Genomic DNA, 26,479 nt, shown 5'->3' with positions numbered 1-26,479 from the left:
GCCTAAAGGTAGACCTCCATGAAAACTATTTGTAGGATTTCCTTTCTTCCTTTCCTTATCTTAAAATGATATAATCTTTAAACACACACACACACACACACACACACACACACACACAACCTGCTGCATATATCATTTCACTTCCATGCATAAATGGGACCTATATCTGCATAAAGACTATTTTCAGTTTTTTCCTTTTTGCGTGGCTCCCACACATTTTCTCTGCCCTTGTCTCCACCAGGCCCCTAGTAATCTGTTCTGCAACCTCCTTTATAATCCTTCATATACACACACAAACATTTATACCCAAATATATATAAATAGGTGTTGCCTTTTATATTACTAAAATAGAAACATCTTTTCCATGCTTTTCTGTACCTTGCTTTTCTCACTCAAAAAAAACTAATAGAAATATTCCCATATTACAAAATTTGACTCTAATTTATTCTTTTGAATGGTTACACATGACTTCACCAGTATGGATAAGTCATAACATATTCAGTCATTCTCCATTGACAGGCATACTTTGTCCTAGCTTCCTGCTGCTATCAACCATACAATTAACAACCTTGGGGCAGGACGTAGTGGTTCATGCCTGCAATCCCAGCAATTTGGGAGGCCGAGGCGGGTGGATCACTAGGTCAGGACGTCGAGACCAGCCTGGCCAAGATGGTGAAGCCCCATCTGTACTAAAAATAAAAAAATTAAATGGGCATGGTGGCGGGCACCTGTGATCCCAGCTACTCAGAAGGCTGAGGCAGAGAATCCTTGAACCTGCCGAGATCTGAACTCTAGACTGGGTCACAAAGCAAGACTCTGTCTCAAAAAAAAAAAAAAAAAATCCTTGCATATTACACATATGCTTTATTTCTAGTGGATCGATTCTTACTCCTAGGATAGAGAATTGTATGTGTTTGCTGCAATAACAATTAATATTAGTATTCCTGCAGGGTTTTATGTATTTTCATTTTTGATAACTCCTGCTAAGTTTCTTTCCAAGTAAGACAGTATTTATTTGAATAATTTTTATAAGATATTTACTTCCCTTTCACAATTTCTCATTATAAAAATTTATATTGACAAGTGAAGCATAATTAATTATATACATTTATATTATTGAATTTTAAATGTTCTTCATTTTACAAGTACCAATTTTTCCAAGTACCCTCATGGTCTACCACCAGAGTTTTGTTAAAATTGCACAAAACAGAAAAATACATGTTAGTTCTGAGATGCTATTGGGGTATAAGCAAGAAAACAAAACACAAACAGGCTGCCTTCTATGAAACTATCCTCCAAATATTTTAGATCAGATAGATGAACAGGTAGATGGATAGACAGAGATATGAAAAAAACCTCTGGTATTTGTTTTGACTTGCCAGCCACCAAATCTGGTAGGGTCAGTTTTGCTGTAATTTTAAATATGCAAGACTGGTCAAGGTCAAAGAACATTTTCTGGGAACAATAGCCATTCTCTTCATTGTTTTCTTAATGACATGGAGAAGAAAAAAAAGAGAGAGAGAGAGAGATGTGACCTTGCTAGGTCCACTTCAACAAATCCTTGTTTGATTTTAACATCTCTTAAGTGTCCAGTAAGCCATCAAAGGCACACACGCAGTTTACCTTACAACCAGTTCCAAAGTGCCATTTACAATTCATGGGAAATGACAGGATTCAAAAGGGGCAGTTTAAGGAAGACAAGAGCAGTAGAGGGGGGATAGAAGAAGCGATGGAGAAGGAGGAGAGAAAGGATTAGGTCTGTGAGCTAACAGGGGAAAACAGCTTGATTATGGAAGAAAAGACACATGCATAGGATAGTTCGAACAGGCAGAGTTGCTGTGGAAGCACATTCCAGGAAAATCTTAAGAGATTACTTTAATAATAAACCATGCATTCTTCAGCAAGCCATCACGGGATTAACTACCCCTTTCCTAGGCTGGGAGCACAGTCATTTGTTTTATTTTATTTTTTCCTTCTCTCTCACAGGCAGGTTTTCTGCAAGGGACAATTGCCATTCAAAGGCTATTGTTTTTCAAACATCGCACTGACTTTTCCTTACCTTAATTTTCTAAACATAAATTTCAGTGGTGATAAAAAGAAGACCACTATTTAGGCAGGGTGAACATCTGGGTGGGCTTAGGTGTGATTCTCCAGAGGGAAGGATGTTCATTTTAGACTTGTTGAAAAGTGAACAACTTAGATGTGACGGAGACAATGTTTCACTGGGGATAAAAGAGTTAAATTTCTTTTTTTTTTCTTAATGTGAGCAGGACATTGACTTACTGCCAGAAGCAGTATCAGTGCCCTAGAGATACAAAAATACAGTTCAAACCAGAATTCTCCACTGTCAACTCTTCAGATTTCTGTGCAAAGTAAGAGGTGTCTATTTTAAGTTGTAAGTGTGAGCCCACTGCTCTTAAATGAACTGTTTTCATCAAAGTCTTCTCTTGAAACTACAACTCATAGCAGATGAAATCATTTTCTTCCTCTGGCTTCTTAGACAAATCCCTTCCATTTGGTGGGGTAGAGCAAACATAAGTTAGTATTTCTTGGTAAGAGTCTTTCAATAAAAAAAAGTATTTGAGTGGGCACTTCTTAGTCTAGAAAATATTACGTGTTGAGGTTAAAAGAGACACCCATGTCTTTCTAATTATCAAAGTCCCCATTTGCCTGAAATCAGCAGCCCTTTTTCCAACTACCTAGCCAATAGAGTGAAACTGGACTTCTAGATTTTAGAAACAAAGTCTTGTGTTCTACAATGTACTAGAATTAAATTTCTCTGCATAAATGCTATAAATAGAATACTATCCTAGGACTAAAATTTGTATACTTTCTGTCATTCATACAGTCATTTTTTTAATAGCAAATTACCTCTGAGGAATATTGAAAACTGCCAGCATGGCCCTCCCTGCCTCTGCACCCCTAGGTGTGTCAGGGGATGAGAAATAGTAGAGTTTGGGGAGATAGAATTCCGGGCCAGCTGTGCTGCTCTGCACCCCTCAGTCTCCCCGAACACTGGTTGCGAGCCTGACCTACTTGAGAGCAGACATTGCCACTCACATTGAGCTACCCCAAATTACACAGTGGCTTTGCAGTCGAGGCTAGGCACGGACCACAAAATATATCCTTGGTGTCCCACGAGCCCTATTTGAATCCTCAGTTTCCAGAGGTAAAATGCAAATCCACTCTGTTGCTTACTTGATAAAATCAATAACCCCCTCCCATCCGAGATACAATTTAGCATTTTCACATTTACTACCTGCTGCCTCTGACTTTAAACAATTAATTTTTTTTAAAGGGAAAAGAGACACATCTTTCCCAAGAGTAATTTCAGAATTCTCCAAAAAGCAGCAGAGCTTCTGTGGATGTTTTACAATAGTTCTTGATTTTAAAATAAGGAGAAAATGAATTCTCAGCTTGTTAACACTCATTAAGATTTGCTGCGGAGTACCTTCTACCGCTCAGCACTCTACATTAACATTTTTAAATATTTTATTTCTTGCAGTTCATGTTTTTCCTAGAGGTACAGGAAGTGTTATGGAAATTCATGCAGATAAAGTCATGTTATGTGTCTACATAGGGGTGTATATACACTGTAAGGGAAGCCTATATAGAATCTCTGATTGTACCACAATTATAACTTACTTAATAGGCTACATAGACGTGAACATATTTTGCTCATATCGATTTCATAGAGAGAATGTTATTTTTATATCCACATATACATGATTATATTTCATATGTAAATACAGTATGTTTTACATATGCACACATAGATTTCCCACTAATTTAAGCGCATTTGCATCTGTAGTGAGGGAGACGCTAATTTCTTCTAATGGGGGCAAATCCAATCGCGCGATCAACTTTAGAAACTGCAGATCTGCGCAGGATCCGTTGTCCCTTGTCAGGAAAGTCAGGAGTAAAGGCAGCCCTTTGTTCAAAGGGCCCCAACGGGTTGGTTAGGATGACTCCGTGTGCCACATCACTCGCAGTGGCAATCCAGGGAGCGGATCTGTGAAACGAAGCTCGGTGGATCCCACCCCTTTCCTCCAGAGCTTCCCTTTCCTGTCCTTATTTGCACCCGCCCCCCGCCCGCGTCGGTCTGGGACTTTTGACTTCTTCCCGAACACATTTCCCCTCCCGTCGCTGGGTCCCTGCGATCGCCCCCAGCTGGTGGGGCTCGCGGAGCCCAGGGGAGCCGGGTCCTCTGTGCCGCTGCAGCGCGAGTTAATAAACAGTTAAGTTTGAAAGACTCTGCAGACACGTTGAGGGGGAGTTACCAAGCCCAGGCAGCAAAAACATCCTGGCACATTCCTGGGGAGTCCTCAGCTTCCAGCATCTGATTAGAACCATATCTCTCGCCGGGAGTGGCCGCGCGGCCCCGAAGCTCCCGGCCGGCGGCTATTTAAGCGAGGCCCGCCGCATCCGCTGCGCTGCAGCCTGGAGGCTCCGGGCGCGGAGAAGTCATGCTCGCTTCGCGGAGGCAATAGCTAGCCGGTGAGTAGCTTCGAAACCCTTCTTCCCTCTGGCTCCATTTTTTTTTTTTTTTTTAAGATCTCCTTCTCTCCCTTGCTCCCCCTCTCTCGTCCCCCGCTACTCGTCTTTGGGTACAGACCTTAGGCTGTGGGGAATCTTAGAAATGAGAGCGTGTGCTTGGGGAAACCAGCAGTTTTGTGGCCTGACATCTGAGGAATGCTTCCACGGAATGTATTTACCTTTTGAATCCGACTCCAGATGCCCAGCTTGTGACATTTAACAAACGCCTCCTTTTGTGTCGTGTGTGTGTGTGTGTGTGTGTGTGTGTGTGTGTGTGTGTGAAAGGTCTGCTGGCAGCCCTCCTAGGACACTGAGGTGGCTGCTGGCCGCCTAATTAACTCCTCGAAGGGTGTTTATTTTTGCTGTGTGACAAAGGCTGGGGACCTGGCTTGTGCCCACAAGAAGCTTTTTCCTGGTGACTGACAACATATGGCATTAAAATGTGAACTTTGTCTTACACCGGCATTCCCAAGGAAGTATCTACCCTAGGGACTTAAGAAACTTGTTTTATATCCCCCGGAGCAGGGAGCAGGGTTTATATGGTGCTTGTCTGCCTGTTGTAAGCCGGTTAAAAAGATTAAATAAGAATTCTAAAAAAGGGGGGGGGGGAACGAATGGGTTAAAACCATGGAGCCTCAGTCAACATAGCGGTTTTCATAGCATAGAGCTGACTCTGTTATTTGTTTCTGCCGTCTTTCCCTCTTGACTTAATTCTGAGCCTGGAATTCAGGTCCGCAGTCAGTTTCAGCAGGGGAGCTGTTTGAGTCCAAAGGGAAATTTAACTGGATTAAAAACACTTAAGGAATCTGGATGTTATCTCCACCCCAGCCACCCCCCACCTTTTCCCCTTTCTTTTTAGTTTTTGTTTGGAAGGAAGAGAGCCACTCTGTAAACTGAGAAGAGCAGAAACAAGCTTCCAGACACATGGAAAGACTTAAAAATTATGGAGGGGCGACTTCACGAATAGTAAATGTTGCTATTGCTCTATAAAGTGACTTAATGAAAAAATTTCTGGCCTTAGTCAGGCAAGCAGGGGCATAGGGGAGAAGGAGGTAAGATATGACTAATGCAAACAGAAGTAATGGGAGTGGAAAGAAGGCAACTACAAAAAATGCCTTTGAGATGTCTGATAAGCCTCTTGGAATGGCTTTGATGTGATGTATACTTGATTGTCCTTACAATCTTGAGGTTGGCTTCTCACACAAATGCACCTACTGGCTGTTGGAGAGGGAAGAACTAGCTGGGGAGGAGGGAGCCTGCAGCTACCAAATGGATTGTCACCATGCTTCTTACCCCAGCAGCCAGATTTTGGGAGGTTGCTTTTCTCTGGGCCAGGTTCCCCACCCACTCCAGGTTCTGTGTCTCCCCTCTCGGAAGGGAGATGGCCCTCAGTGACACTCTAAGAAAGTTTATTGCCTTGAGAATTCAGGAGTATTCGAGGCTTGAGCCCTTTGAAATCTTTAGAAAAGGACCTTTTTGGTGGAGTGCTGGACATGTGGAAATAATGCCACACTTAAGACAACAAGGAGAGTACAATGGGAAAGTCTTCTAGAGAAAGCATGAAGAAGACCTGGTGGTCTTTGCCAATGTGTGTTTCTGGGACCGACCACTTTTTCCAAATCCTTAATCAGTTTCCTCCTAAGGCCAACTAAATTCTTTTTGCTGTTGCTGGTGAATAACTTCCCCCTTCTTTTCCCACTCCCAGCTCGATGGATCCCTTCTTATCCAAATGACTGACCTAGAAACTAGTTCTTTTTCAGCTATACCCTCCTATGCTTTAACGTATAACCAGAATAAGTAGATGGTAGAGGAATGTCTTCCAACTTTGAGCCCATACACACATGTACTTGCCATTCTGGGGATCTTTGATCTTGATGGTTGATCTTTACCTGAGGATGTAAGTGAGGGAAGAAAGCACTTGTTAAAAATCTTGTCTAATTTGTGAAGGGCAAAATCCAGAGTTTGCATTTCTACTGAAGACTTTTATAGTTTTAGATTAAACTGAAAGTCCAAATTCCTGTGCATTAGGCCTGTTTGTTGTCTTTCTCCAAAGGTTGAATGAATTTCAGTCGCCTTGTTTGGGTTGAAGGGTACTGCTTTTAAGGCACTTGTTGGCATGAAGGTAGAACAGGGACCTCTAGCAGCTGCTGACCAGCTGTTTGGGAATGATATTTACTGGCCTGCTCAACCAGTCCTCGATTATCTGAAGGTTAAAGGAGCAAGAAGATATCTTCCTTGCTGAGTGCTCCTGGCCAAGCAGGAAGCTTTGCTGTGACATGGGCTCTTATGCTGCTTCATTTCTAACTCTACCTTCGTATGTCCATAAACCTAAGTTTGCTACCACTGATATTTCACCTGGATAATTTTGAAGGCTCTGCGTGTTTCTCTTCCTCATTCTCTTAGCCTGAGGATTTAATTATTGTTCTTCTTAAAGACAAAGCCAAGATACTGAAATGCTTGGGAATGCTGCTGAGAGTTAGCCCTCCTGGGGTTTGAAGTTGTCCTAATGCTCATCAGAACATACCTCCCCAGCTGGACAGACTCGAAAGCTTACTGGCTAGGAAGGTTTAGGTAACTAACCAGACACATAAGGTTTTTTACCCTTTAGACAGAACCAGAATGGGAACCAGATTAGCAATATGAAACACCTGAGTAACAGGATGTGGTATTTTAAAATTCTCCCTGGCACTGCTATGTAATTCTAAAGTTGAAGCTGTGCTGCTGAATTGCACAAAGGTTGGCCAAAATCATATTTAGATGAAACAGATTTTTGTTTTGGTTTGTTTTGTTTGAGACAGAGTCTGCCTCTGTTGCCCATGCTGGAGTACAGTGGCGTGATCTTGGCCCACTGAAGCCTCTGCCTCCTGGGTTCAAGAGATTCTCTGACCTCAGCCTCCTGAGTAGTTGGGATTAGAGGTACCTGCCACCATGCCTGGCTAATTTGTTTGTTTGTTTTTTCTTTTTGATAGTAGAGATGGAATTTCACCATGTTGGCCAGGCTGGTCTCGAACTCCTGACCTCAAGTGATCCACCCATCTCAGCCTCCCAAAGTGTTGGAATTACAGGCATGAGCCACCAAACCCGGCCAGATGAATCAGATTTAACATCAGATATGTGTCTTTAAAGGAGACCCAACTCATGATGTCAACATATCCTGACTGGATTAACTGGTGGAAATCAGAAGGAAAGCAGACTCCTTGGTTTTTACCTAAAGACAAAAAACAAGCAGATTCCTGATTAAGGGAACAAATGATGCCTGGTATGGACACAGAAGGCTAACATTCAATACTAGCTGCCTCCGGCAGGGCATAATTGGACAGTAGTTGAGAACTACCTTCTGAAGTACCATTGCCTGGGTTCAAATCCTAGCTACAGGGTTGCAGGTTACATGGCTCTGGGCACATTCCATAACCTCTCTGTACTTCAGCTTGTTTATCTGGGGATAATAATAATACCCCAGGATTGCTGGGAACACAGTTAATCTAATATACTTGGAATACTTTTTTCCATCTGATTTTGAAGGTTTTGTTTGTTTGTTATTGCTCCCCCCGAACAACTGAATTAAGTGTCTTTTTGAAAACTGAAAGCAAATGGAAAATTTCTTCATGAAAATTAAATACCCCTCACCTACCTGAAAAAGGTTAATTATTCAAGCACTTGATTTTAATAAAGCCAGTGTGTTTGCTTGTGCTCACACTAGAACAGACAGGGAGTTACTCTTTGTACTCGTCCTGGAAGCCTGCACTTTGGTTTGGTCAGGCTGACCTCGCTGGTCTCAGTTAAGTCCTCCGCATACCCTCTCAGACTCCCGACAGAGAAGGAGCAATCCTTCCCCCTGAAGTCAGCATTATCACAGAAGGAAGTGGGAAGGGAGGGACCACCCGGACTAAACTGAATGACTAGGCTAGAAATAAAAATTCTTCCGAGTGTGTGCAGGCCCCATACTATCCTTGCCCACATAGCTGGGCAGGTTGCCATGGTTACTCCCCTTCTCGCATCCTTGTACCCTGGAAGGAAGCCTGCCTCTCTAGGGTAAGTAGAATCTGAACAAATTGCTTCCTGGCCTAAAAATGGAAGTTACTAAGTGAAGTAGAATCTCCTCTCTACTTATGTCACCCCCTCCAAACTTATTTTAATCCCAGTACTTAATTTTCTAACCTTCCTAATTCTTGCATCATCTAGATAGCAAAATGTGAAAGCTTATGAAATTTCTGGAACCTAAAAGTTACTACCACAATACAGAAGCAGCCTGGCAAGTTTTCCCTACTACATTTGTACTAGCTAGCTAGGGGCAAGTGATTTTTAACTAAGTTCAACGGGTAAAAATTCTAAGTGAATGGGGCAGGCTGAGTGAGTGTTAAGTTGAAGGTAAACAGAATGTATGAGGCCTGTCACTTAGATTTTCAGGTAACCATAGAGTAAAGAGAGCAGGTAAATAGGAAGTAACAATCCTAGAATGCTGGATTTGAAGTCCCGTTCAACCTAGAAGAAATTTGGATGAGGGAAATATGGTTTAATGTTGTCTCCTGGTAAAAAACTACCCTATTTCTATCTAGCAGTATGATGCAAAACGTTACTCCCAAAAAGACTTTGATCTTTATGTGAAAAATGAGCTGCCATACTACAAGTTTGCATTTGACAAATTAATTCAGTCTTTCAAAATTGGACATTTAGCTTGATGTGTATTTCACAGCTTGAGAGAACTCATCTAAGACAATAGTTCTCAGAGTTGATTCCCAAACCAGCAGCATCAACATCAGCTGGGGACCTGTCAGAACTGCAAACTCTCAGTCCCCGCCCCAGGTCTCCTGAACTAAATTCTGACAGCAGGGCCCATCCACCTGTATCTAAACTAGCTCTCCATCACGTGATCCAAGTGTAACTTTCATAATTCAGTGGTTTTAGGATTCAGCTGTTCAGTGGAAATCATAACAAAGTATTTGAATTCCTTCAGTCTTGGAGACAATAAAGAAAAAACATTTAAACACAGTGCAGTTTAACTGAACCTTAGGATGCAGGAAGATTAAAAAGCATGGGCTTTGGACATTTTTCCCATATACGAAGTGTGGCTTTCTTGATCCTAGGAAATCCAATATACTTTTGGTTTGATATTATCACCCCACTTCGAAATCCTTTCCCCTCTGCTGGGGTTTTTAGAGTATAATTAATCTCCATTTATTAGGAGACTGTCCCAGTTACCTCTTTTAAAAAAGATTCCAGTAAACTAGATCATTACCCTTGAACCAGATGGTTTTCTCTAACCTATAAAACTCTGTATTTGGTTTTTATGCCATGTCTAGAAGTGCAGATGAAGGCCTCTCCATAAATGAAGCTACTTCATTTAGTGTTTGTAAAGTTTAATGGCTAATGAAGCACTGCTCCTTTCTGCCATTCGACTTTCACTTTAAGTAACCTGAAATAGAAAAGATATCTCTATTTCTTGGCTCCAATATGATGAGTATCTTGCCCAAGGTGTTATCAGTAAGTGGTAGAGCCAGGATTCAATTATGAATCTTTATGATTTGCATCTTGGCGTTTATCTGAGTGCTTAGCAATTACCTACTATGTGAAGTCTGATGCTAGGTTAGCAATGGAAAAACTCACAGTGAGCAGAAATCAAAACAAACGTCTTCCTCATGTGTGACAAAGGACAGGATAGAGAGTTAAACAGACTTGCATGGGAATGGCAGTGCTGCCATTTCTTGGGCATGCTATTCAGTGTCTCTGGCCCTTAGTTGTGTCACTTACCTTGCAAAAACCGTCCTAAGAATGCCTGATGTTAAACAGAGATCACATCTCAAACTGAAAAATACAAGGGTGTAATGTACAAGTATATAATTGGAACTCTGGTTTTGAAAAGCCAACACAGATTCATGGTTAAGAGCTTGGGTTCTAAGCTGCAAATTACTGTGCCCACAGTCTTGCTTTGCCATGTAAGACAAACTGTGTAAGGCCTGAGCTTCATTTCTCCATAAGGAAATAAGTTGCCTCGATTTTAAAATTAAAAACTCCCCAGAACTCCTGCAGTTGCTTCTGAAATGTACCTGTCCTAGAAATAAAATTCTCAATGCAATAACTAAGCTGATGTTTTTTAAATGGTCTTGTTCTCATTGTTTTTGAGTATCAGGCAAGCTAAATTCTAGAGATCCACACATTCAGGCTGAAAATTAGAAGACTGTCTTTCCTATATATCTTTAAACTATTAAATGTGAATAATCAAGGAGGAGAATGCGGCAATGCTTCATAAATCAGTAGAGGTGCACAGATGTTAACTTTAAGGTACCACTTAAACCTCATCTGAGCAGAGCAGTTAAGTCCTGTTAAGGTCTATTGTTAATCCATACCCAAAGAGCTGGAAAGTGAATAACTTCATCCCTAATTGTGTCCATATTGAAGACAGCTGCCCTCTCTGTTCTAAACATTGCATCCAAATGATCTCACTTATATTTTTATATTTTAAGTGTCCTGTTAGGGAGCCAAGACCTGGTCTAGTCTTCTGTAATATGTAATTCAGATGCTAAAGTGCTTTTTGTTACCATTTAGTGCAACAGAAATAAACCAAGTGTGTTTGAACATATGTCAGAGGGCTGGCATAATCATATGAAGAATGCTCAACCAGTTTGGCTTTGGGACAAAATGTGAATTTACTAGGGAAACATACAATTGCCCTCTGAGTCAGAAGATCAGAAGTTGCAGTGGCTACACACAGTAGGTGCTCAAATATCCATCCTTTAAAGGGAAGTCTCAGCTGTGCTTTCATTATATCAGCATTGGGTTTTGTTGTTATTGTTGTTACTTGATTTTGTTTTGTGTTGCTTCCTGCCCCCTTTACCTCTAAAATTAAACGACTTAAATGCAATTCATTTTTGAAGCAGAAAACAAGTATGTGCTGATAGAACTGGCTTTTCCATCAATAGTTGGTTGCTAGTAAAGAGGGTTAATACTGATTTCTGCCTGGGCTTCGGTTCAACTATAGCTGAGGCTTTTCAGAAAGCATACATGTACTAGAATTGAAATGATAGATAGTTATATTTCATGTCCACGCTATCTTCTAAAGGATAGCTTGATGCAGAGATGCTTGCTTAACTGCCTGAAAACTTGTTTTTTGTGATTTCTGGTTTGTCTAACTGGTCTAAAGTCCCCAATGACTAAAAGTTGATAGTAATTGAAAGTTGGATGCAAATATTTACTTTAGGGGGACACATAGATGATGAGAGCTGCCTATAAGATAGAGAAAATAGTAACTACTCAACTAACATACAATTTTATTATAATTAAGTGGTACAGTGTTGTGCGGGTCCAGAGGGAGAAAAAGGCCATTGGTGTGTTAATGGATTTGGCTTTTAAAGGAACAGTGGAAGTCAAATAAGCAAAGGTAAGAAGAGAAAATGCATTTTAGGCAGCAGCACATATGCAAATCATGTAGTTGGATGAACTTAGGGTATGCCTAAAGAACTCTGACTGGCCAGTTTGGCCAAGAGACAGTACAGGTGGCATAGGGCTGAGAAGTGTTTGAGTTTGAAAAGTAGCGATGAATTGTACTGAGCCATGGATGTCAGGATAAGAATTTTGATCTTTTTAAATTATTGCTATTATACTTTAGGTTCTGGGGTACGTGTGCAGAACGTGCAGTTTTGTTACATAGGTATACATGTGCCATGGTGGTTTGCTGCACCCATCAACCTATCACGTACATTAGGTATTTCTTCTAATGCCATCCCTCCCCTAGCCCCCTAACCCCTGACAGGCGTGGGTGTGTGATGTTCCCCTCCCTGTGTTCATGTGTTCTCATTGTTCAACTCCCACTTATGAGTGAGAACATGTGGTGTTTGCCAAGCAGATCTTGTCATTAAAGCAGGAAAATCAAATGCTGATTAGGATAACTTAACCTGACTCTATTGGCAGAATGCGTTTGAGTGGAGATTGCTTAGTAGTTGAAGAAAAGCCTATATTTCTTTAAAAATCATCAAAGTAGAGAAAAGGGTTGCCTAACCTAAGATTAAGGTGCAAAGAGAAATATTCATTACCCCTAATGTTTTAAGTGCACTGCTCGTTAAAAGACTGCATCGAGCCTAGAAGAGTAGGGCAAATAATTTTAGGATCCCAAAAGCTTTATTGAATTGAGGGAAGAGCTCTACATGAATCAGAGGGCAATGATAGGTCATGGCAAATGTGGGCAAATGGCTGGTGGGAGGCTGGTGAAGACTTCCCTGAGACCACACATCTTGAGTGGCCTTGGAATGAAGGTTTTCATGAAATTCCAGAAGTTGAAGGCAGTACATATTAGAGGCTAGCAGGCCACATAAGAAAGTCTGGTGTGTATGTGTGTCTGTTCAGGGGAAACGGAAGACAATGGTCTTTTCAGAGAGCAGTTGGCCACGTATATGTATAGTCTGCAGCCTGATTAGAAGGGCTTTAAATCTCAACTTGAATGTGAATGGAGGAATTGAACAGTGATCCCTGATTAATACAAAATCAGGAAAACTAGGAGGCTAGTAAATTCTCCTACAAAAATTTCACCATAAAGGGAGATCAGTTACAACCAGAGTCTCTTACACACCTTAGACTCTCACTGAAGCCCTTTGGAGAAAATGGAAGAAAGAGCTCATCCCATAAAGAGTTGTTTGTTTGTTTTTTACTTCAAGTGTTTTAAAAATGAAGGAGTACCTATGCCATGTATGTAGAAAAGATCAACGAACACCGTAATATAAGTCTGCTAATCATGAGGGACATGTATGATACAACGTGGCATAGCTTTTTAGGGAGGAGGAACTCAGGGCGGCGGTGAGGCAAGGTTGGGAAGAAATGCTGGAACTCAGTAAAAAAAAAAAATATATGATACGGAGGGAGGAGAGGTATGAAAATAAAGGGTAATTATGAAAAGTAGAGTTTCAGAGGTTTGACGCGTTCATTAAACATGAACAGTTTAGGATAAAATCTTAGCTTCATTGTAAGCTGCAGACAGTACTGTTGTGGATCTTTTAGGTATATCTGCACACAACGTACATTCTGTAATGCTGTTCCCACTTAGTGTATAGTGATGCAGTTGTTCCGTTTTCTGCACAAGAACTGTTTCCTAGAAATGGTGGGCACAACCATGTTCTGTATTAGGATCTGGACTCTTACACTTCATGCAGCTAACATTTGTGGAGGGCTCACTACTTGTAGTGATCATGAAGTCCATTTCCCTGAAGACTGACATTGACCAAGCGCTACCTGGTAGCCCCTTGATAATGCTCTTGTAACTTGGTGGTGCTCTTTAAATAACCAAAGCCAGCTGTAGGGACCACTGGTTACATTTTCATAAGATTGTTTCACTGAAATCTGAGATTTAATATTTGGCCTGATCTGAAAGCGACACTCTTGTATTCTTAGAAAATCTGGTAATTAAAAGTGCCACAGAACATGTCTGGTTCTAGAATACAGAAGTTCCCTGAATTGCTTGTACTTCTTACGTGATTGCCAGACTGAATGCCAAATGAGAGTAGTGTTTCCTTCTGGTGTTTATGAAGACAGTGTTGATTCAGAACTTTGGATTTGATGACAACGCTGAAGGAAACATCACTGATATTCTTCAATACCCTCAGGTATAACAGAATTGCTCCCTTCTGGCACTGCCATACAGATGCTCCTTCAGATTGTAATGTGGTTATAGGAGACTCACAAATATTAAATGTAACTATCCCCTCAATTCGTGTAATAATTTAAAAAACTGTTGAAGAGGGTTATTAACCTTTCAGACAACATTTGCATCTTTCCATAATTGATATCAATACGGCAATTTATATATAATTCCTTTAAGTAATACTACTTTTTCTTCCTGTTATGAAGTATTATTAATAGCAATGAAGCTTTCTATCCTAATCAGAAACAATTCCTCCAAAACACATAGCATCAGTTGTAACTGTGACCTGCTTGTTCTTTCTCCCCACCTATCCTCTAAGCCCCTTGAGAGTAGAGACCATGTCTACTTTGTCACTGTATACATAGGATAATGCAGTACTTGGCACACAGTAGGTGTTTAATAAACAATAACCAGATGGCCAGGTGAGTGAGTAACTCAAGCCACTTTCATTTACAACATCAATTGCAATTTATTATAGAGTGAGCAAAATGAAAAACTTTAGCTTGTCTTATCATCTGTCGGTATAAGTAAAACAGTTCTGAGCTCCCCCCCCTCACCTTTTTTTTAACTTTAAGGTTATTTATAATGAGCAATATCCATATGTTCTTCTAGTTTGTATCTGCTCAGGGCCTAAGGAAGCCGGACAAGCTGTTACTGAAATTCTCCAGATGGTGTGGTCTTTCCAAGTTGCTAGTTTAACTTCTACCAATGGAGTATTCATTGTTGCTCATATATCTGTCTGACCTGATGGATGTAATCACCTGGCTAATAAGAATTGTGGTGAATAGATTTCAGCCTGATATTTCATCCACAAACAACTTCTTATTCTCCTTCTGTTGCTCCTTTTAAAAGTGTCCACCAAATTGTTTATAAAATTACTAATAAAATTTGAGAAAATAGATGAGACCTTTGGCTTAGCACTGGATAATTAAGGCTATTGTTTTGACTTAACACAATTTCCGCCCAAATCAAAGAAACTTGTTTTGTTATGTTTTTTATTTCCCTGTGCAGCTGTATTGTGAATTAAGATATCCATTAGACTCTTTAAAATGCTAAAATTAGGTCACAAACTCGTTATTGTCTGCACAGACCCCAGCATTTCTAAGAACTCCAGGCTGGAAACCAACTATAGGCCATCCACTGACCAACTTTCAAAATCCTAGCATAAGAGTTTTTTGATTTCTACTTGTCATTTGACTGAAAACTTATGGTTGAATTTTTAATATGTCAGGAGCCTTCCCCAGCGACTCTGGTTAGGTATCATTTAATGATGCCTAAGATGAAAGTGTTGACAGCTGACTATGGGCAGCATTCTATGTGATTTCAGATATGCTCATGTTCTCTGTGTGGTTTCCCTTCACTTTTGAGTTTAATTGAAAGTGACTGAACCCTAGAACATCTTCATGATTCTGTCTTTAGCCCAAGTTAGACTACAGACTTATGCTTACATTTTAAACTTTGCTGTCTACCAAATTAGTGCATCTTTAAGGAATTTAATTTTTAAAATACAGAAAAGCACATCACCCCAATGTCACTTATTCTAATGTATAAGAAACAGAAATCTGTCTTTTTCCTTCCTACTACCCTTCTTAGTGAGCATTTTCTTGGCACTGGTCTTTCCAGATTTTCAACACTTTTATGGAAAAACATATATACATTGGGAAAATATCATATTAATATATTCTGCTTCAAACAAGAGATTATAAATACATGACTATCTTAGTTAATAGCTGCCATTTACAAAAGATGCTCTTTTTTTGTTTTTAAGGAGCTCACATTTTAAAATCTCATTTCACTTCATATACATTTCTATAAAGCAGACATTGGGGAGCTCTTTTGTATGATGAAATCATCTTAGAATGTAGGGTGTAAGACATAATGGCCTTTGACTTTTTAAAAAGCCACCTTTAAGACATTATATTTATTTGAAGTTTGAGGGTCACTAAGCATCAGAGCTTGGCAAGATGGGATAACCTTGAATCTAATGTTTGAGATTGTTAGTCCTTAACCTTTCAGTTAAAAGCCTTTGTTTCCAGAAGATTAGCCAGATATTTGAAAGAAACCGGCAATGTTGAATCACTCCAAAGGGCAAGTCCATGCAACGGTCATACTGCAGAGCTCTCTGACTCTTTGATGCTGTGTCCCTGTACTCGGATTTGTCACCACTCCAACCTCCACACCATCACTCAAAACCTGAAAGTCCTCCCAGTCCCATCCAGACAAAACAGAGTGCTACCGCCCACCCTGATCTGGCTTGACCTACCTTTTCACCTTTCCCCGGTATAATCCACAGGCCCTATATTATAGCCAAGCAGACATGAATATCTTTTACTCATTGCTATTAGTTCATCTTTCCCGAAAGTACTTTCTGACTGTGCACGTTGCCCCAGTCTTTGAAGAACTAACTTAATTATCTCTTTTGTTGTAAAGCAAAGACATTAAAGCATAGGTATCAGGCTGGTGTGACTTGCAGATTGTTGCTCCACTCCTGCACTTCAGCCTTCTCTCCTGTCAAATAGGGATGATAATGTCCAGGATTAAATGAGAATGTCTTAGTATCACATCTGGTTTATAATAAACATTCAGTACATTTAACTTTTAAAAATCTAATATTCTGTGTTTCTAAGGAACATGTCCAGGACATTCTCAGTCCTGGATTCCCAAATCTACTTTCCTCTACTCTCCTTTTTCCCCAGAGCATTTTTCATCTTCTGATAGTCTATACTCCACTTATATTTTGCTCCCTGTTAGATAATAAACCCTATAAGGGAACAGATCTTTATTTTGCTCATTGGTATATCCCAAGCTCTTGAAGAATGCCTGGAACTTAGTAGGGATGCAGTTTTGATTACATGAATTAACTTGCTGGTAAAGATCACTGGAATTCAGGGGTAAACTTGGTTTCCAGTCTCTAAATTGTAATGGCTTTGAGTTGGGATCAATCACCAGACCCCCATGTGCTCTAAACAACAACAAGAAAAAAGACTGTCAGTGTCTGCAGGCTTTTTTAGTTTTGTCATAATCATGGCTTCACAGCAAAATCTAGGGTAGCTAGTGGCCTACCATTTGCGTCATCTCTCTGGCCATGCACAATATAAGGGAAATGACATACTCTTAAGAGTCAAAAGACATTTGTTTTTTTTCCCCTTAAGGGAATGTTTTGGACCCAGGTGCAAATATAAAATAGCATTTAGGGTAGGAAACCGCCTCAGCTCCGACAGCCAATGACAGACTCGGAGAAGGGAACTTTATTCACATCTCACCTCTGATAATTAACTCTAAAAGCAGAACTTTGCTTATTTTAGAGGAACTATGCAAACTTGGTGGTGTTGTTTCTTTCACCGTTTTACTTGGTGGAACTAATTGTTTATATGCTTCTGTAGTATGTTAATTAAGGAACACATTGCTAGTTGAAAAAAAAACATTGCAACTATAAATATTTTTCTAATTTCACAGTTTGCTATACTAAAAGGCTTCTATGGAGTGTGGAAGGGCTTGGTCATTACTTTTGGAGGATTTGTCTTAACTTGCTTGTCTGCAATATTGAGTCTTTTTAATAAAGATTGGATTAGGAACTTAATAGTGACTTTCAAAGAAGACTTGTCTTTGCATAGGGCTATAGAGTTCAGCTAATGAAACAAATGATCTAATGGCATTCTCTGATGCTAAAAATGCCTGCATAGGAGGACTAGAAAATAGCAGATGCTACCATCGAGTGGATCCTCTAAGGCTTCAAGGACTGAATCAAGTTACTTTTATTTAATGACCATAATAAGAATCACACAGAGAGGCTACAAATGGAGCCCCTAGCTAATCACTTGTGTCTATCCCACGTTTCCCTTAAGTATTAAAATGGCAATTGCTAATAGGTACAGAGTTTTGCAACAGGTCATTAGTGGTTCAGAGAAATGCTCTGGAAGAAAATAAAAGCTAACGAAACATCTTGCTTAAGTATTAACATTTTTTATGAACCAAGCAAACTTCCTTTATTATGACTCATTGATGTTGACATTCCCGGGTAGACTAACCAGAAACCTTTTTTTAGTTCAATATAAATATGAATATTTCATAAAGGGCCAGGAGGTCTCTGCTGACACTCAGCTAAGTGTCATTTGATAAAGAACCATTCCTATTAGTTCACCTCATGCTAGAACTAGAAACCAGAGTGGTACCCCCATGATTAGTTATCTTAAAGACTGGTGTGTATTCAACAGGCCTGGAGAAAGAACCCTCATCCCATCTGCTTACTCTGGGAAAGTCTCCCAGTGGTAAGTCAGATTTTTAAACCAACCTTTTGCCCTAAAGTCAAACCTGGACCGTTAATGCGGTATGTGTGACACTGAGGGCCAGGCAGGTTTGTAAATGATAAATTTTAGTGAAAAGGAAAAATAATACAATTTCTAGTCAATACTCTGCAAACTAGAAAATAATATAATTTTTTTTTAAACAGGGTAGTTAGATAGTAATCTCACTGTTAACATAAACCAAACTCATTTAACATGGAAGGAATAGAGAGTTGGCCAGTACTAGATGCACTGTAAAACTATCTATAGCTGGAGATGATTCTGAATAACACATATTAAAAGATACACACACAGATCTAATACATGAGTCTTCATAGCTTAGAAAACCAGAAAAACTAAATTGTCCTAATATATAAATTTTTCATGTCAAATAAGTTAAGACCTTAGGGAAGTAGCAGTGTATTTGGTGCCCTGTGATATGATGATTTGTTTAATGAATGCATTGCCTTTTAAAATATCCCAACGAAGGGGCGGAGCAAGATGGCCGAATAGGAACAGCTCCAGTCTCCAACTCCCAGCGCGAGCGACACAGAAGACCGGTGATTTCTGCATTTTCAACTGAGGTACTGGGGTCATCTCACTAGGGAGTGCCGGACAATCGGTGCTGGTCAGCTGCTGCAGCCTGACCAGCGAGAGCTGAAGCAGGGCGAGGCATCGCCTCACCTGGAAGCGCAAGGGGGAAGGGGATCCGTTTTCCTAGCCAGGGGAACTGAGACACACAACACCTGGAAAATCGGGTAACTCCCACCCCAATACTGCGCTGTAAGCATACAGGCATTCCAGGAGAATATATCCCACACCTGGCCGGGAGGGTCCCACGCCCACGAAGCCTCCCTCACTGCTAACACAGCAGTCTGCCTCGATCTATCCGCAAGGCAGCAGCGAGGCTGGGGGAGGGGCGCCCGCCATTGCTGAGGCTTAAGTAGGTAAACAAAGCCGCTGGGAAGCTCGAACTGGGTGGAGCTCACAGCAGCTCAAGGAAGCCTGCCTGTCTCTGTAGTCTCCACCTCTGGGGACAGCGCACAGCTGAAGACCAACAGGGGAAGTAGCGGGAGCCGGTGCAGACGCGAACGACTCTGTCTGACAGCTTTGGGGAGAGCCGCGGATCTCCCAACGCGGAGGTTGAGATCTGAGAACGGACAGACTGCCTGCTCAGGTGTGTCCCTGACCTCTGAGTAGCCTAGCTGGGAGAAATCCCCCACTAGGGGCAGTCTGACACCCCACACCTCACAGGGTGGAGTACACCCCTGAGAGGACACTTCCAAAGGAAGAATCAGACAGGTACACTCGCTGTTCAGCAATATTCTATCTTCGGCAACCTCTGCTGCTGATACCCAGGCAAACAGGGTCTGGAGTGGACCTCAAGCAATCTCCAACAGACCAACAGAGAGTCCTTCTGACTGTCAGAAGGAAAACTATCAAACAGGAAGGACACCTATACCAAAACCCCATCAGTTCGTCACCACCATCAAAGACCAGAGACAGATAAAACCACAAAGATGGGGAAGAAGCAGGGCAGAAAAGCTGGAAATTCAAAAAATAAGAGCGCATCTCCCCCTGCAAAGGAGCGCAGCCCATCACCAGCAACGGATCAAAGCTGGTCAGAGAATGACTTGGACGAGAGGAGAGAAGAAGGCTTCAGTCCATCAAACTTATCAGAGCTAAAGGAGGAATTACGTACCCAGCGCAAAGAAACTAAAAATCTTGAAAAAAGAGTGGAAGAATTGACAGCTAGACTCATTAATGCAGAGAAGATCATAAACGAAATGACAGAGATGAAAACCATGACACGAGAAATACGTGACAAATGCACAAGCTTCAGTAACCGACTCGATCAACTGGAAGAAAGAGTATCAGCGATTGAAGATCAAATGAATGAAATGAAGCGAGAAGAGAAACCAAAAGAAAAAAGAAGAAAAAGAAATGAGCAAAGCCTGCAAGAAGTATGGGATTACGTAAAAAGACCAAATCTACGTCTGATTGGGGTGCCTGAAAGTGAGGGGGAAAATGGAACCAAGTTGGAAAACACTCTTCAGGATATCATCCAGGAGAACTTCCCCAACCTAGTAGGGCAGGCCAACATTCAAATTCAGGAAATACAGAGAACGCCACAAAGATACTCCTCCAGAAGAGCAACTCCAAGACACATAATTGCCAGATTCACCAAAGTTGAAATGAAGGAAAAAATCTTAAGGGCAGCCAGAGAGAAAGGTCGGGTCACCCACAAAGGGAAGCCCATCAGACTAACAGCAGATCTCTCGGCAGAAACTCTACAAGCCAGAAGAGAGTGGGGGCCAATATTCAACGTTCTTAAAGAAAAGAATTTTAAACCCAGAATTTCATATCCAGCCAAACTAAGTTTCATAAGTGAAGGAGAAATAAAATCCTTTACAGATAAGCAAATGCTTAGAGATTTTGTCACCACCAGGCCTGCCTTACAAGAGACCCTGAAGGAAGCCCTAAACATGGAAAGGAACAACCGGTACCAGCCATCGCAAAAACATGGCAAAATGTAAAGACCATCGAGGCTAGGAAGAAACTGCATCAACTAACTGAGCAAAATAACCAGTTAATATCATAATGGCAGGATCAAGTTCACACATAACAATATTAACCTTAAATGTTAATGGACTAAATGCTCCAATTAAAAGACACAGACTGGCAAACTGGATAAAGAGTCAAGACCCATCAGTCTGCTGTATTCAGGAGACCCATCTCACATGCAGAGACATACATAGGCTCAAAATAAAGGGATGGAGGAAGATCTACCAAGCAAATGGAGAACAAAAAAAAGCAGGTGTTGCAATCCTAGTCTCTGATAAAACAGACTTTAAACCATCAAAGATCAAAAGAGACAAAGAAGGCCATTACATAATGGTAAAGGGATCAATTCAACAGGAAGAGCTAACTCTCCTAAATATATATGCACCCAATACAGGAGCACCCAGATTCATAAAGCAAGTCCTTAGAGACTTACAAAGAGACTTAGACTCCCATACAATAATAATGGGAGACTTCAACACTCCGCTGTCAACATTAGACAGATCAACGAGACAGAAAGTTAACAAGGATATCCAGGAATTGAACTCATCTCTGCACCAAGCAGACCTAATAGACATCTATAGAACTCTCCACCCCAAATCAACAGAATATACATTCTTCTCAGCACCACATCGCACTTATTCCAAAATTGACCACATAATTGGAAGTAAAGTACTCCTCAGCAAATGTAAAAGAACAGAAATTATAACAAACTGTCTCTCAGACCACAGTGCAATCAAACTAGAACTCAGGACTAAGAAACTCAATCAAAACCGCTCAACTACATGGAAACTGAACAACCTGCTCCTGAATGACTACTGGGTACATAACGAAATGAAAGCGGAAATAAAGATGTTCTTTGAAACCAATGAGAACAAAGATACAACATACCAGAATCTCTGGGACACATTTAAAGCAGTGTGTAGAGGGAAATTTATAGCACTAAATGCCCACAAGAGAAAGCAGGAAAGATCTAAAATTGACACTCTAACATCACAATTAAAAGAACTAGAGAGGCAAGAGCAATCACATTCAAAAGCTAGCAGAAGGCAAGAAATAACTAAGATCAGAGCAGAACTGAAGGAGATAGAGACACAAAAAACCCTCCAAAAAATCAATGAATCCAGGAGTTGGTTTTTTGAAAAGATCAACAAAATTGACAGACCGCTAGCAAGGCTAATAAAGAAAAAAAGAGAGAGGAATCAAATAGATGCAATAAAAAATGATAAAGGGGATATCACCACTGACCCCACAGAAATACAAACTACCATCAGAGAATACTATAAACGCCTCTACGCAAATCAACTAGAAAATCTAGAAGAAATGGATAATTTCCTGGACACTTACACTCTCCCAAGGCTAAACCAGGAAGAAGTTGAATCCCTGAATAGACCAATAGCAGGCTCTGAAATTGAGGCAACAATTAATAGCCTACCCACCAAAAAAAGTCCAGGACCAGATGGATTCACAGCTGAATTCTACCAGAGGTACAAGGAGGAGCTGGTACCATTCCTTCTGAAACTATTCCAATCAATAGAAAAAGAGGGAATCCTCCCTAACTCATTTTATGAGGCCAACATCATCCTGATACCAAAGCCTGGCAGAGACACAACAAAAAAAGAGAATTTTAGACCAATATCCCTGATGAACATTGATGCAAAAATCCTCAATAAAATACTGGCAAACCGGATTCAGCAGCACATCAAAAAGCTTATCCACCATGATCAAGTGGGCTTCATCCCTGGGATGCAAGGCTGGTTCAACATTCGCAAATCAATAAACGTAATCCAGCATATAAACAGAACCAAAGACAAGAACCACATGATTGTCTCAATAGATGCAGAAAAGGCTTTTGACAAAATTCAACAGCCCTTCATGCTAAAAACGCTCAATAAATTCGGTATTGATGGAACTTACCTCAAAATAATAAGAGCTATTTATGACAAACCCACAGCTAATATCATACTGAATGGGCAAAAACTGGAAAAATTCCCTTTGAAAACTGGCACAAGACAGGGATGCCCTCTCTCACCACTCCTATTCAACATAGTGTTGGAAGTTCTGGCTAGGGCAATCAGGCAAGAGAAAGAAATCAAGGGTATCCAGTTAGGAAAAGAAGAAGTCAAATTGTCCCTGTTTGCAGATGACATGATTGTATATTTAGAAAACCCCATCGTCTCAGCCCAAAATCTCCTTAAGCTGATAAGCAACTTCAGCAAAGTCTCAGGATACAAAATTAATGTGCAAAAATCACAAGCATTCTTATACACCAGCAACAGACAAGCAGAGAGCCAAATCAGGAATGAACTTCCATTCACAATTGCTTCAAAGAGAATAAAATACCTAGGAATCCAGCTTACAAGGGATGTAAAGGACCTCTTCAAGGAGAACTACAAACCACTGCTCAGTGAAATCAAAGAGGACACAAACAAATGGAAGAACATACCATGCTCATGGATAGGAAGAATCAATATCGTGAAAATGGCCATACTCCCCAAGGTTATTTATAGATTCAATGCCATCCCCATCAAGCTACCAATGACTTTCTTCACAGAATTGGAAAAAACTGCTTTAAAGTTCATATGGAACCAAAAAAGAGCCCGCATTGCCAAGACAATCCTAAGTCAAAAGGACAAAGCTGGAGGCGTCACGCTACCTGACTTCAAACTATACTACAAGGCTACAGTAACCAAAACAGCATGGTACTGGTACCAAAACAGAGCTATAGACCAATGGAACAGAACAGAGTCCTCAGAAATCATACCACACATCTACAGCCATCTGATCTTTGACAAACCTGAGAGAAACAAGAAATGGAGAAAGGATTCCCTATTTAATAAATGGTGCTGGGAAAATTGGCTAGCCATAAGTAGAAAGCTGAAACTGGATCCTTTCCTTACCCCTTATACGAAGATCAATTCAAGATGGATTAGAGACTTAAATGTTAGACCTAATACCATAAAAACCCTAGAAGAAAATCTAGGTAGTACCATTCAGGACATAGGCATGGGCAAGGACTTCATGTCTAAAACACCAAAAGCAACGGCAGCAAAAGCAAAAATTGACAAATGGGATCTAATTAAACTAGAGCTTTTGCACAGCAAAAGAAACTACCATCAGAGTGAACAGGCAACCTACAGAATGGGAGGAAATTTTTGCAACCTACTCATCTGACAAAGGGCTAATATCCAGAATCTACAAAGAACTCAAACAAATATACGAGAAAAAAACAAACAACCCCATCAAAAAGTGGGGAAAGTATATGAACAGACATTTCTCAAAAGAAGATATTCATACAGCCAACAGACACATGAAAAAATGCTCATCATCACTGGCCATCAGAGAAATGCAAATCAAAACCACAATGAGATACCATCTCACACCAGTTAGAATGGCAATCATTAAGAAGTCAGGAAACAACAGGTGTTGAAGAGGATGTGGAGAAATAGGAACACTTTTACACTGTTGGTGGGATTGTAAACTAGTTCAACCATTATGGAAAACAGTATGGCAATTCCTCAAGGATCTAGAACTAGATGTACCATATGACCCAGCCATCCCACTACTGGGTATATACCCAAAGGATTATAAATTAGTCTACTACAAAGACACATGTACACGTATGTTTATTGCGGCACTATTCACAATAGCAAAGACTTGGAATCAACCCAAATGTCCATCTGTGACAGACTGGATTAAGAAAATGTGGCACATATACACCATGGAATACTATGCAGCCATAAAAAAGGATGAGTTTGCGTCCTTTGTAGGGACATGGATGCAGCTGGAAACCATCATTCTTAGCAAACTATCACAAGAAGAGAAAACCAAACACCGCATGTTCTCACTCATAGTTGGGAACTGAACAATGAGATCACTTGGACTCCGGAAGGGGAACATCACACACTGGGGTCTATCATGGGGAGGGGGGAGGGGGGAGGAGGGAGGGATTGCATTGGGGAGTTATACATGATATAAATGATGAATTGATGGGTGCTGACGAGTTGATGGGTGCAGCACACCAACATGGCATAAGTATACATATGTAACAAACCTGCACGTTATGCACATGTACCCTAGAACTTAAAGTATAATTAAAAAAAAAAAAAAAAAAAAAAAAAAAAATATCCCAACGAAGTTGTTTATCAGGCCAGTAGCATAAGGTTTATAAGAAACGAACACCTTGCATGGGCTATTACTTCATATTAATATAAAGTTAAGATACTTATTACTTCAATCTTACAGATTATGTCTAGATCAAAAGTAAGAAGAATACGATGTTGCCTTTGGGGAAGAGAACTAGATTTTTCTACAATCCTCAAAATTTGTTAATACCAAAATGATTAATACCATCTCAAGAGCTTATCTTAAAAAATGTAAATGGAGTAGTCGAGACTTGAGCCTTTGAAACTGTTGCCTAATGACACAACCAGGTAGCTTTTCCAGGATATCTTGTTTTTATGCAACTCATACAAAGTTTATTTTTTCCCCATCCCTAGCCCTGAGATGACTAAAAGAGATGACTGAAGAAAACAATCCAGTGGAGTATACACGTTAGAAAGTCTTCAAAGTCCCTCTATAAATCCTAGAATAAACTTTCTGAAATCTGTACAGATTAAGGTGAAACTTGAGATCTGTCCTTGTGTTCTTGGAGTATTACAACCAAGAAAGAAGATGTGTGAGCTATTTAATATATATTCATTCTTAAGAAGTCTTAGTTCTCCGAAACACTATCATTCATTTTAATCTTATCTGTAGAGGTCATTTAAATGACTTGTCAAAAGTGGTATAGAAATTGAATTCCTGAGGTCTTCTCTGGATTAGGAACAATGTTTAATGGTTGGGGTCACCAAGGAGTAGTTCTTTTCTGAAATCTCTTCTAGATACAAGGTTCCTTGAATTATGCTTCCAAACTTGCTGAGTGTGCTTTCTGATCCCAAAGATAGATGTCTAGCCATGTTTGTGAAAGCATAAACCAATCAATGGTGATTACTTACATGATACTAACAGATGTGATTTTAGGTATGTAAACTTGGATTTATATAAAGAATTTGTGAAACAAAACCTATCTCACAGACTTTATAAGCAAAATTCTGATATTAAGTGGTAGGTGTTTTATTGTATTAATAATTGAACCTTTCTGTGCTCATCTATTTCTGCAGTTGCTGAACTGTATACAGGTATTTCAATACATTAGAACACTTTGTTGTTCAATGTAATTGCTCCAATTGTGCAACAGCTAACCTGTTTAATTCAGCAGAAACTAGAATACTGTCATTTGGAATTTTCACATCCCTCAGTTTAAAAGTGCATTTATTTATTCCCACAAAATATATTTGTTCCAATACTATTTCCCAACAGATGAGAGAATAATGACAGATGTGAACTTTAGTTCAAGAATACTTGTGCATTTCTGCCAGTTTTGTTCATCTTGTACTCAATCTGCAGCAGCTTTTTAGTTTTTTTTTTTTTT

The 26,479-nt window shown here is 40.2% G+C and overlaps 1 protein-coding gene across 4 annotated transcripts in view; it reads left to right on the top strand.

The window, feature by feature from the left end:
• Positions 1-4,127: 4,127 nt before the first annotated feature.
• The window catches only part of DAB2 (DAB adaptor protein 2), a 59,141-nt gene continuing 36,789 nt past the window's right edge, over positions 4,128-26,479 (top strand). For all 4 annotated transcript variants that reach the window (XM_010367650.1, XM_010367651.2, XM_010367649.1 and 1 more), the window contains exon 1: positions 4,128-4,497. The gene's annotated coding sequence lies outside the window, so the exon portion shown is untranslated. The remainder of the gene's footprint in view (positions 4,498-26,479) is intronic.

This window comes from Rhinopithecus roxellana, chromosome 3 (assembly GCF_007565055.1).
Source record: "Rhinopithecus roxellana isolate Shanxi Qingling chromosome 3, ASM756505v1, whole genome shotgun sequence".
NCBI classification, from domain to species: Eukaryota; Metazoa; Chordata; class Mammalia; order Primates; family Cercopithecidae; genus Rhinopithecus; species Rhinopithecus roxellana.
Note: the sequence above shows the minus strand (reverse complement) of the source record. Positions and strands in the feature narration are given on the sequence as shown.